Source organism: Enhydra lutris, unplaced genomic scaffold, assembly GCF_002288905.1.
Source record: "Enhydra lutris kenyoni isolate GAN:26980312 unplaced genomic scaffold, ASM228890v2 scaffoldscaffold2, whole genome shotgun sequence".
Classification (NCBI taxonomy): Eukaryota; Metazoa; Chordata; class Mammalia; order Carnivora; family Mustelidae; genus Enhydra; species Enhydra lutris.
In genome coordinates, this window is record NW_019154086.1 from 96,736,134 (window position 1) to 96,749,803 (window position 13,670).

Consider the following 13,670-nt stretch of genomic DNA (forward strand, 5'->3'; position numbering starts at 1 on the left):
GGTAAAACTAAATTCTGGAAAGAGATCCACTCCTAACAGGAAACACTGGGGAGTAGATTCATTCTCTAGCCCTGTGCTTTTTTAAGATGGATTCTTCTTTCTTAATAGTACGGGCTCTGCAAAGCCAGATGTCAGTGTTTTAGCCCAGGATTCAGAATAGTGGCTTGCTGCTTCTGCATTAAGAACTCTCAGAATATTCTTATGAGGGGCTTGTATCAATGACCCAAATCTCCACCTCATGCCCATGCATATTATCTAGTTAAATTAATACCATCCTTTTCAGTTCATACCGTTCTTTTAGAACAATAAACTAAATCTGTATCTTGGAGGTAATAATGCTCAGCCTAGACATTTATTTCAAGGTGATTCCAAATTCTAGCCTCTGGTTTTAGTGATTTTCATAATGCTTCCATATGGTGACTATTTCAAACTTAAGGCCCAGAGGAAATACAAATATTTCTTTATAACAATTTTTAAAAACCAAGAAGGTTCATTTGAAGGGTCATATTTCTAGCGTATGGGTTCTTGTTGGTGTGGCTCCCCAGCCTGGTTTGCTGTGTGTGTGCACATGTGCGCGTGTGCGCATCCTGGGAATGTGAGTGACATAAAGGAGATAATTGGTTTGCGGTCAGTGTCGTGCTTCTCTGCTCTTTCCCAAATCAATGGGAAACCCAAGATTGATTTTGTGTTTTCCATGACAATAGACAAACAAACCCCTCCTGGGATATTCTTCCTTGGAAAGTTCAAGAAAAATCCATTCGAAGTTTCATGTTGACCTGTCCTACTTATAGAAGTTTGTTGGCAGGAAGTGCCTTGGTTTCCTTTTCTTTTCTTCTCTCTCTCTCTCTCTCTCTTTTTTTTTTTTTTGGAAATATACTTGACACATGTTATTCTTGTCTCAGGTGTCCAACTTAGTGATCCAACAATTTCTTAGGTGCTTGATTGACGAGATGAAAGAAAAACCCAAACATGAAAAGCTCAAGGATCAATTTGCTATTCAGATTGGAAACGATTTATTTGCAAAAGTCATTTGTAGCATCTCTAAGATCTCTCTACTTTCCCTACCCTACCACTCCCTCCTCATTCAAAAAAAAAAAATAAATAAATAAAAAGGGAAAGAAACCCTTTGCAGTCTGTTGTCTGCATTGTTTAAAAACCCATTGGAGCCTCACGGTCAGTGAAATGGTTAGAAATCACTGGGTTGTGTCCGGAAGGGGCAACCTGTGCCTCTGGCCCATCTGAATTTAATCTAAAAGGGCTCCACACTGGTAGTTGAGAACAGATAATTACTGCATTAAGTTTTGGAATGTCTGCAACACTTGAGTTGCTTTCTGAAAGGAAAGACAGGATCTAACGAGGCCATTTGTGCCTGCCAAGCTTCAAGACAGGAAACCTTATACTGGTTGTGGGTAAGATCCAGGATTTTATCATGCGAAGATAGAGACTCAGCCCCTGGGAAGCCAGAGTAAATATTCTTCAAGTCTTTGGCTGGTCTACAAGCCCAGAACCTCCATCCTCCTAAAAACATTGCCACCTTTCACCAACATTTTTTTCTTTTATTAGTCATGTTATTTTCTTTCCCTTAAGTTAATCCACTTTTCCATAGGAAAATTAAATAGAGGTATGTGCAGTGAGCCATATATGTTTGCCAGACTTATCTGTAATTTTAGGAAATTTTAAGGAACAGTTTAGAGGATGGTATAGAGCAAAATAACAGGCAGGAGACACTGGATTGGGAAAAGTCTCTGTGGATGTTGTCAGAACGGGGAAGCCAGCACAGGCTACACACACTGAAACAGAAAATCACGTAGTTCTGTGTCTGAAACCACAGCAGCAGGATGCTTTATCATCCATTCCCATCCTCGAAATATTTTCATCTTTTCGCCTCTGGGCATTAAAATGCAACTAATCCACTATCCACAAAACCCATTAGCATAAACAGTAAAAAAAAAAAAAAAAGAATGCTCAGACAACACAGGGCTGGCTTTGCAATTAGTTTAGTAAAATGTAGGTACAATGAGAATGCCCGTGTCAAAGCCGTTTGTGTGATAACAGACTAAACCGTTTCTAGATGTTCATTCTAGGTTCCTTTCTATCTGCCTACTGTGCTTTTCCTTTCTTTAAATGAAACATCTGTGGTGATCCCTTTCTTTTCTTTTCTTTCTTTCTTTTTTCTTTTTCTCTTTTCCTCAAAGCTTTCTGATGTTAGGATTCTGCCTACTGTCTAGGACAGGAAAAAGAAAAACTTCCCTCCAGCTGTCCTTGGCGTGAGAACATTCTAATTGTTTCTCCTCCACAGAAGCACTTGCAGCCTTGAAAATGATCATCAGGCAGATGTGATGGGCTGCCTGGCGCTGGGGCTTTTCGGGCATCCCATCCGCCTAGGTAACGGCTGAGATGCACACCCGGCTGAAGGGCAAAACTGAGAATGTCAGCCCCTCTCAGCAGGGTGGGGACACCCAGGGGTCCTGCCCCCAGCCCCTAAAACCCACGGTGAAACTGCCGCTTTATTTTAGCTAAGATACCACAATTCTTCCTTAAACCTTCTTCTGGAAAGAAACAGGGAGAAATACCACCATGTTATGTATCTCCCTCATCACCTGATTGCTCCTGAGGTTTTGCCTGTTAGAGAACAAGATCATTAAAACCAGAGGATTTTTAAATTTTTTTTCTGGCAAATTTTCTGTCCTAACCTGGCCTCCTTGGCCCCTTTACCAGTCGTACACTCTTCTATTCACCACAGTGAAAACTGGACCCATAATGCATTCTCTTGACCCCACAAAATCATAGTGACATAGTGAATGCTATCGGTGATGGGGTGGGGGCTTTCAGAACAGGAAGATATTGTAGGATAATCTTCAAATCCCGTATCTGTGTGGCCTATTAGAGAGGTGACTTTCTATTTTACCTTATCAGCACCTTGAAGTTAGTCTTTTTCTGATATAATTTGAAAACAACACATAATATATTTATACAACTTGGCTGTGGCATTTAAGATGAATTCGATCTTGGCAGTCCAGCATTGTGGAAAGTGGCACACACCTTATCCCATGTGGGATACCCGGGAGGAATACCAAATGATACTTTTTGACACCCTCTCCCACATGGGCCTCCTGGCGATTACCCTAAGTGCTGTTGGGAAAATTCACTTGGGGGCGGGTGCACTCTGCACTATGCCACTGGGTGGGGGCAGGAAAGCAACAGCTGGGAAGGATGTTAGGGAGATAAGGTAGAAGTTTGCAGAGCCCAGACTTTAAGGGAGGGCATTACAAGCTCTAACATGGAATCTTAAGGGGAAAAAAAAATCCCAAAACAGGTCTCAGGGAGAGCTGGAGGTTAAGAACACGTTCTGTTCACGTCTGCCAGAGCTGTGGTAAGTCACCTCAGGGCTTGGTTTCCAACCTCAGTTGGAAAGCCCTCACAACACAGGGCTTGGTTTCCGCCTCAGTAAAATAAGGGACCTATCTAAGAAATCTTTAATGTACCTTCACCTTTACTATGTCTTTGATCTCAAACATTTGGGCAAAATTTTGGTAACTAAAATGAAAGGTAGCTTGGGGACCTGAGGACTACCTCATTCATTTTTAAAAAACAGTCATAAAATCAAGTGTAATACACTCCTATTCTCTTAGAGATAAAGATACAAAATCTTAGGACGCCTGGGTGGCTAAGTTGGTTAAGCGTCTGCCTTGGGGTCAGGTCATGATCTCAGGGTCCTGGGAGGGAGCCCTGTGTCTGGCTTTCTGCTCAGTGCGGAGCCTGCTTCTGCCTCTCCCTCTGCCCCTCCCCTTACTCATGCTCTCTCTATTTCTCTTGAATAAATAATAAAATCTTAAAAAAAAAAAAAAGATACAAAATCTTTAGCCAGAAATATCTTTAGAGAGTCTCATAAGCACCTGTGGGCCAGGCCCTGCATATCCATAGGCCTCTGTTGGGAAAAGCTCAGGGAACAGAGCTGAGGTGTCTGCTGGGAGTCCTGTGTTTTGGGGTTCATATTTTGGCTCAAAGAAGAATCTTATTCCACATGCACAGAGCTTTCCTGAGTAGCCAAAGTTTAAAATGAGCCAGGAGAGACCAGACGTGATTATAAATATTCACTGAAATTGGTAAAGTGTAGCTTCCAGAAACTCATCTCTCCTAGACCCATTTCCTTGCAGATGATTTTACTCCCTCAATTCCTGAAGCTCTTTGGAGAGTCTACACTGTACATGCCTTCAGTTGAATGCTCCTAACGTGCTTATTTCTCTGAGGTTGCCATTTTTCTCTGTCCTATTAAGTATCTGTATTTCTCAGTGCAATTTGCCGACGCTTTCATCATAATTTCTAAGCTGAAGTACAATTCTTCAGTAATAGGTGTAATTTTCATGGAACGATCACTTTCCTTTTCTTATTGTCGGAGCTCTGTCCCTTGATGTGAAAGGGTTGCTGGCAGTCGATAAAACCCTCTGGTTTGGAAGGATGAGTGAAAATGAGGCAGGGAATCCAGAGGTCGTTCTTGGCCACACAAACTGATCAGAAGTCTGTTTCCTCCACCAGACCATGTGTCCACGCCCGTGTGGAGGAAGCCACCATAGGAAACTGATGAAAGCAAAGGCCCAGCCTACATACGATGAAGAATGTTTAAGACTTTAGTCTGTGTCGGGACGCCTGGGTGGCTCAGTTGGTTAAGCAGCTGCCTTCAGCTCAGGTCATGATCCTAGCGTCCTGGGATCGAGTCCCACATCGGGCTCCTTGCTCGGCGGGGAGCCTGCTTCTCCCTCTGCCTCTGCCTGCCATTCTGTCTGCCTGTGCTCGCTCTCTCTCCCTCACTCTCTGACAAATAAATAAAATAAAAAAAATAAAATAAAATAAAAAAGACTTTAGTCTGTGACTGGATCTTGAGAAAGCTAAACAAGATACACAAGCCCTGTTGGTTCTCTCCAGTGTTTATATGACATTTGGGTAAGTCATTCCCCTTCCTCCCATCTGCCCCCTCCTCAATCCTTTCTCTGCGCTAATTGTCGAACTGTGATGACCCACATTTGTGCACGTATTCAAACAAGTACTCACTGAGCAATGGTCATGGGTGAGACTGTTCTAGGCACTAGGGATTCGTTAATGAACAAGATAGAAACAAAATCTTGCCTTTATGGAATTTATGTTGTCACGAAAGAAGGGCAGTGAGCACATAAAAATAAGATGGTGCCGAGGAGAAAAGTGATGTGGTACAGGGGTGCAGGAAATGCTGGGGACAGGGAGGGAGTTTATTTTTAACCAGGCTGGGCAGGAACATCATCAAAACGATGACATTCCATAAAGACCTACAGGAGATAAGGGAATAAGGCAAACGGATAACCAGTGGGTTGTGATTTTTAGCCTAAGTAACCGGAAGAGCAGACTTGTGATTTCACGAGAACGGAAGGGCTATAGGAGGAGCAAGACATCTGGAGTTTGATGTTGAACACGTGAAGTATGAGATGTCTGTCAAATATTCAAATGGAGAGATCAGGGGACGACAGGGAATCCGAAGTTCAGGGAACGGGTCTATAATGGAAAAATATAAAAAGAAACTGTCCCACCCAAAGGAATTGAGCTACATTCTTGTGTGACCCAATCTTCCATTACCAGGTCATTATGCAAGGCCGATCAAGAAAGAGGAATGGCTGTCACCTCTCCTTGTTCTAATGGAACATATGTACATAGTTTTTCCTAATATAGTGGCTTAAAAAATGCCCACATTTTTTTCTGATATGGTTTTCATCAAGAGATAAAGTCTATGAGCCCTCTCTCTGATCTGAGGCAGGTCTTGTGACTTCCTCCATGAACTGGGTACAATAGAGGCGATGTCATGGACATTCTGAGACCAGGGGATTTAAGGGCATAAACATTTAGTTTCTGCCCTCTTTTTTGGGACATTCATTCTTGGAACTCTGCCATATGCTATCAGAAGGTCCAGGCCACATGAAAAGGCACATGTAGAGAGGAACTGAGGCTTCTGGCCAAACTCCCAAGCTGACAGCCCACACCAGCTTGCCAGCCATGTGAGTGCGCCATCTTGGAAACAGATCTTCCAGCCTTTAGCAAGGCTGCCCTAGTTCATAATGTAATAGCCAGAGCGATTCCATCTGGTTAAACTATGACTTTGAATGACTTTGTTGTTTATACAGTAGAACTTAAACTATCTCTGTCCCCTCCTCCCCCCAGGGGACTTACTTAAAAACAAGTCCCGGAAACCAGTCCCAGGTAACAAAGCCCAAATACAAGGGTGGGTCAGGCGAGGTGGAGGTATCCAATCGGTGGGGGCGCATACTGTCTCCCTAGCTACCAAGGAGTATGGGCCCCACCCTTTGGGTGCCTTTTGGGCGCCAATTCTGACCAAGGTGATAGGCTAGTTCAAATCGCTACTATAGGGTAAATTGTAATTCAACTGGTCACTTATGTGTGACCTAGCAGGACTGTGCAGCTTTCTCTGTGTTACGATCTCATTGGCCACCTGTGCATGGCTGGGCCCAAGCACATGGCCTTTGCCCTTAAAAGCTAGCCTGTAAAGAAGAGAGAGGTCGCCTCTTTGCAAGAGACGGCCCTGGCCAGTCAGTTTGATTCTCGATGCTTGGTGCGAAATAAAGTTTTGCTTGACCTTTGCTTTGTATCAGTCTCGTTCCTTTGACCATGGACCCATGTGGACATGAGCTTCATCCATTGAGCCCTTTCAAATCACAGACCTGTGGCAAAATAAAAATTGTTAATGTGCAGTCACTATTTGGGTTGTCGTGGTAATTGGAGACTTGGAAGATCCTGAGTGTGGAAGCCCATGTTTGTTTTCTAACCCTTGTAATCCTCATCCCTGGCACTGTCTGGGCGTATACAGCAGACACTCAATAACAGTTTGACGTGAGTGAATGAGCCAAGATGAAGCAGCTGTGTCCACCCCATAAACCAAAGGAGGAATGTTTGAGGTCCCTAAGAAAGATCCCAAGTTTGGAGAAAGAATTTAGCCTAGGAAAAACTAAGTTTAGGGCGGTTGAAAATTGTAGTATGCTCTGAGGTGTGTCAAACAGGTTATCCATGAATACTTAGTTATTCGAGACAACGTACTGACAATTAAAATGATTTACTCCGGAAATCACTCTAAAACCTTTTCAAATGGAGAGCAATGTTAGAAATGAGACACTGCCTGCTGGTTAGCCTCGGGCCTGTCGGTTGCCAGAAGAGGTGGAGGATGGCTTTTGTTGCTTTAATAGCCCCAACTGGATCTTCATATTCTGATTTGATCTGCAAATGTATTCCACAAGTAAATATATATCATCAGGGGTCCCTGGGTGACTCAGCTGGTGAAGTGTCTGCCTTTGGCTCAGGTCATGACCCCCAGGGTCCTGGGATTGAGCCCCGCTCCCTGCTCAACCTGCTTCTCCCTCTCCCTCTGCTGCTCCCCTTGCTTGTGCACATGCGAGCGCTCTCTCTCTGTCAAATAAATGAATAAAGTATTTAAAAATATATACATATATGTAATCAAAGCAAGGGAATCACATAGTATCTGTGCTCTGATTTTTCCTCTGTACAGGAAATCACACCTCCGTAGGGCCCTCATATCTGTACAGAGGGAAGAAGGAAGAGAAGAGAATCTTTCAAGAATCTTCTGCAAGAGAATTATCCATGAAAAACCAGCCTCATATAAAATGGTATGTGTAAGGGCCTATTTAGCCAAAGCCATCCCATCAGGTTAAACAGGTCTTTTGTTGTTTACGCAGTAAAACTTAAACTGAGCCTACCCCCCCCGCCCCCCACCCCGGGGCTTACTTAAAAGCAAGTCTAGGAAACCAGTCCCAGATACAAGAGTGGGTCAGGCCAGGTGGAGACATCCAATCAGTGGGGGCGCATACTGTCTCCCTAGCTACCAAGGAGTGTGGGTCCCGCCTTTTGGGTGCCAATTCTGACCAAGGTGATAGGCTAGTTCAAATAGCTACTATAGGGTAAATTGTAATTTAATTGGCCACCTGTGTGAGACCTAGCATGACTGTGCAGCTTTCTCTGTGTGTTGCAATCTCATTGGCCACCTGTGTGTGGCCGGGCCCAACCACATGCACTTTGCCCTTTAAAAGTTAGTCTGTAGGGCAGGGAGGGGCCCCTCTCTGTAAGGGGTGGCCCCGACTGGTCGGTTTGATTCTTGATGCTTGGCGCGAAATAAAGCTTTGCTTGGCCTTCGCTTTGTATCAGTCTTGCTCCTTTGATCACAGACCTAACAGTATGTACAGTGAGGCCAAAACTAGTCTCTCTTTTTTCATTTCAACTTGACTATATGCAACATTATCCAAGTCCCCCTTAGTCCTGTGGCACTTTGAGAGGACACTCACACATACTATTGATGAGGGCGGGACTTCCTTTTTTGAAAATCAGTTTGATATTATGGATAAAGAGATAAGAATTAAAAATACCCTTCTACTTCTCAGACACTCCCTTGAGGAACTAACACTTATACACCCTTTACTCCATGTCAGACAACGTTCTCAATGCTTCATATATATTAACAGATTTAATTCTCGTGAGCACTGTATGAAGAAATATTATTATCTTATTGTACAAATTGGGAGATTGAGGCTGAACCTTACTCATGTGCGCATTCTTGAAGCAGATGTTAAACCAGCTTTTATTAAAAAGCCAAAACTAGGGGCGCCTGGGTGGCTCAGTGGGTTAAAGCCTCTGCCTTCGGCTCAGGTCATGATCCCAGGTTCCTGGGATTGAGCCCCATGTCGGGCTCTCTGCTCAGCGGGGAGCCTGCTTCCTCCTCTCTCTCTCTCTCTGCCTGCCTCTCTGCCTACTTGTGATCTCTGTCAAATAAATAAATAAAATCTTAAAAAAAAAAAGCCAAAATTAAGTGACACATTGATTTGTGGTCAAAGATGTTGGTTTAAACATTGTAGTAGTATAAAATTTCCCAAGAACGTAGATTAAATATCCTTATGTGGTCTCTAAAAATAGCTAAGAAATTCTTAGGTGACATGAGAATATGCACATATTAAAGCAAGTGGAGAAGCAGGAAATAGGTTCTGGGATATGAAAAAAATAGCAAGTGAGGTAAATCCATATGACTTAAAAATACTGAAAGTGTATGTGTGAAAGTATTAATAATTCTTCTGTCTAGATAGGGGGGATTATGGGTGAATCCTTTTTCTTCCTACATTCTGTATTATCTACAGTTAGCAAGCATAGCGTTTGTAATCACAATGTATATTATTAAAACAAAGATAGGAATCTGGGCCTGAACTCAGGGTAAGATCTAAGTTTAAGATTTACACATGAGTTATAAGGAATATTTTCCATGTGGCTGAGGTTACTTAGGGACAGTGCATAGAAGAAAAACTTGAGGACAGAGCCTTGGGGGCCACCAACATCTAAAGCCACAATTCTTACGACCTTCCATGGCTTATATAATCACTGAAGGATGTGCTCATTCAAATGAGGAGTCCTGGGTCTCCAGAGATTATCTAAGTAGATCCAAGATGGGATCCAGGAAATTGCATTTTTTTCTGGCAAGGATTCCAGGTCATTCTGATATGGGAGGGAGAGCCTTTGAGAAACACAGCTCTGAAGACCAGCACTCCAGGGAGGACTTGGGTGGAAAGAAAACCAGACAGTCACGGCCAGGAAGCCAAAGCATTTTTGAGGCAATAAATGTAAATCAAGTTTTTTGTTTGTTTTGTTTTTTAAACTTTATTTTTTCAGTGTTTCAAGATTTATTGTTTATGTATCACACCCAGTGCTCCATGCAATACGTGCCCATCTTCATACCAGGCTCACCCATCCCCCCACCTCCTCCCACCTTGTTTTATGCAAAACAAGTGAAAAGAATATTGTGAGGGGTGCCTGGGTGGCTTAGTGGCATCTGCCTTCAGCTCAGGTCCTGATCCCAGGGACATAGGATGGAGCCCTGCCCGAGTAAGGGGGGGGCGGTCCCTGCTCAGTGGGGAGTCTGCTTCTCTCTCCCTCTGCCTCCTCCCCCAGCTCATGCTCTGTCTCTCTCTCTCAAATAAATAAAATCTTAAAACAAAACAAAACAAAACAAAACAAAAGCACACTGTGATTTAACAAATGGTTCTCCACCCTGTTCTTGCATATAGGAATCACCTGGGGGAGCTTTTCAAACATACTAGCGTGGGGATTTCCCCATAAATAGTGGTTCAAGCTCCCTCTTCAGCATTACTAAGTGGAGGAGAAACTGCAACCTTCAAATTATCTATAAGTAGAGGAAACAAATAAATCAAAACAAATTTCAACAGCATGCCCACCACTGGGCTGCCGCTGCCTCCACAAACCCGTGGGTGGGGGCAGCAGTGGGGGATGGGAAGAGTTCTGAATATCCTTAGGAGAGACCTCAGAGGAGCCAGGGTCTTTGGGGGAAAATAAAAAAAAGACAAAACCACCCACGAAATAGAAAATGAAAGACTATCTACAAAAATAATGAACACAGAGGGGGACTTGGTAGCCTATATCCCCGGCTGTAGACCAGGATCTGCAGGTGGGCGGGACCAGAGGGAGTGACATGGAAAAGCCGAAGGTTCTGTGGGACAATGCAAGGTATGGAGAAAAGGGGGGTGTTCCTGGGAGGCAGGGAGGAAAGGGAAAGAAGGAAATGAGCAAAAATGAAGAATCCCACAAAGAACAGGAAAAAGACACACTTGGTCCAGTGCTCCCAATGACCCTTATGAAAGAACAGAACACAGAACAGAGCAGAGCAGACAGAAGAATGTGCTCTTAACGAGGCACCTGCCCATGACATGAACACAAACAGTAAAAACCAGACCGACTGTTTCTAGACAGAACGACTGAAAAGTCAGACACTATGACATTATGAGCAGCAGCTCCACTGCTGGTGAAACCTCCCCCAAAAGCAACCATAAAGTTGACGATAACGGCAACAAAACACCGAATCTAATAGTCTCCAATGTGCATCCGGAGATATGGAAAATACCCTGAATCAGAAATACAAAGGTGATGTAGAGAAATCAAGAAAAATTCAGGAAGGAATGCAGTGAGAGCTGATTGAATTTAGGAAAGACAGAGGAGAAAATCACCGGGCTGTATCAGTAATAAAGCACAGGCTACTTGTGCCCACAGGAGAATGGGTTCAAATAAAACTTAATAAGGGGCACTGAGTAGGAGACGGAAAACAACCAAGAGAACGAAAATGAGAAAATAAATTAAAAAAAGGATCGGAATGAGGTTGAAATGGAAATGAGCAAAAAGAGGCCAGAAACGTGTGCTCCTGGTATCTCTGAAGAAGAAAAATAAAATAATGGAACAGAGTATTTAAGACCGCAATCCAAGAAAAATTTCCAGAAGTAAAGAACTGAATCGACACATTTGGAGGGCCCTGGGGGTTACCTAGGAAAACTGCATGAATAATCAACTTGGAATTATTAGACTTTAAAGATAAAGAAATAAAATTCTCAGAGCCTCTAGGCAAAAAACGAAAACACTTAACAAAGGAAAGAGAAGTAGATTGGCTTTGGATTTCTCAACAATAACACATGAAGCAAGAAAACAGTGGAGCAGCATTTTCTAGACACTTAAAGGAAAAAGAAGCTGTCCTTCAAGTTTCAAGGTCATAGAAAATCAGTTTTGAATGTGTTAGAACTTTAGGGATACTGTCTACAAGTGCTCTTTAATTTTTTTTTTTATTTTTTAGTAATCTCTATACTCAATATGGGGCTCATACTCACAACCCTGAGATTCAAGAGTCCCACGCTCCTCTAACTGACCCTGCCAGGTGCCCCCCACATGTGCTCTTGCTGAGGAATTATAAATTTCTAACTGGAGGGTGAGCTTCATCCAACCAAAGATGTCTGGGGACAGAAGACCGTTGGAGAGCATTTCATATATTCCATATTCCATTACAGAGTTGAGACTAAAATCAGGTAGGATCGGGGCGCCTGGGTGGTTCAGTCATTAAGTGTCTGCCTTCAGTTCAGGTCATAATATCAGAGTTCTGGAACTGAGCCCCACATCGGGCTCTCTGCTCAGTGGGGAGCTTTCTTCTCGCTCTCCCACTCCCCCTGCTTGTGTTCCCTCTCCCGCTGTGTCTCTCTCTGTCAAATAAATAAATAAAATCTTTAAAAAAATGTTAAAAAAATAAAATAAAATTGGGTAGGATCAGGCACTGAAGAAGAATACATAAACATTTATGTCTGAATAAATAGAACAAATTCAACTGGAAAAATGGGAGAAAGGGGAGAAAAGGGGAAAAGCAGGGTAAGACCATTCACTGTTGTGTAGGTGGTAGGAAGGGGTCAAAGCTTATCATTTGGTAAAGACCCCTCGTAAAAGTTGAGAAAAAAGGGAGAGCACTACAAAAATCATTAGTAAAAAGGTAATCACTAGAATGAAAATACAAAGCTTCCTGTAAACCACAAACACGCACACACAAATGTATGCATGTACACACGCACGCGTGCGTTTGCTGAGAGCCCTCCTTCCATAGAGACACAGTAAATATAATACCCTCGGTAATTACAACAGATGACGGAACTGAGAGCAGACACAGCAGTCATATTGTAAGACCGAATGAGCCCAACTTGCCTATTAAGCCAAAGACTTCCAGATTGGCTCATAGAGCAAAACCCCAGCTTTGTGCGGTATACAAGTCATGCACTCAAGACACAGCGATTGAAAAAGCTAAAAATAAAGGAAGGGGACCTAGATTTATCAGGCAGATGCAAACAGCAAGGCGGCTGGGTTTGCAATCCTGATACCAAACCAAAGGATACCTGATATCCTTTAAATACCAAACTAGATTTCAAGCCCAAAACAAAAGGCAGAAACAGAAGATTCAGAAAGACAAATGGCCCTTGAAAAGATCAAAGAATATCGAACTTTATTCCCAGTAAGATAAATGCAAATAAAAACTATGTTGAGATGTCATTTGTCACCCATCAGGCTGGCCATCCCGAACTCCCCCCAGATTTCACTGATTTCTGGGCTGGAGAAATTGCCTATTGATTAATCCCCAGACCATCCAGAGAATCCTTTCAATGCATCTCAAGTTGAAAACCAAGATTAGAAAGCGTTACCATTTCTTTTCATAATATAGTTATCTATAGGGGCACCTGGGTGGTCCAGTGGGTTAAAGCCTCTGCCTTTGGCTTGGGTCATGATCCCAGGGTCCTGGAATCGAGCCCCGCATCGAACTCTCTGCTCAGCGGGGAGCCTGCTTCCTCCTCTCTCTCTGCCTGCTTCTCTGCCTACTTGTGATCTCTGTCAAATAAATAAATAAAATCTTTAAAAAAAATAGGTATCTATAAAATCTATCTAGTTAGTCTTTAAAATTTTCATCAGTTCTGAAATGATCAAAGTTAAAACTTGCAGTTACTGGGATTGAAGCCTGCCAGGGAGTAACGTTAAATACCCTGAGCAAGTTCAATTTCATTTCACTAGTGTCCTGAGCAATGGGCTGTCCTACTAGGACTAACTTTCCCCCATTGGCTACCTTCTACCAGGCAAAATGGCACCCCGCTTTTACCCAAACTGTCATACCTCATGTACCTCTTAGTCGTCACGCCTAAGCGCCCTTAACAGAAGGGAGAGAGTGATTTTGTTCTCCTGAAAACAGAACACACTCAGGACGAGTTTTAATTGTCTATTCATCGAGCACAGTGCTTGATGAAACAACCTTGATTAATTTTCTGTGCTCATTGTTT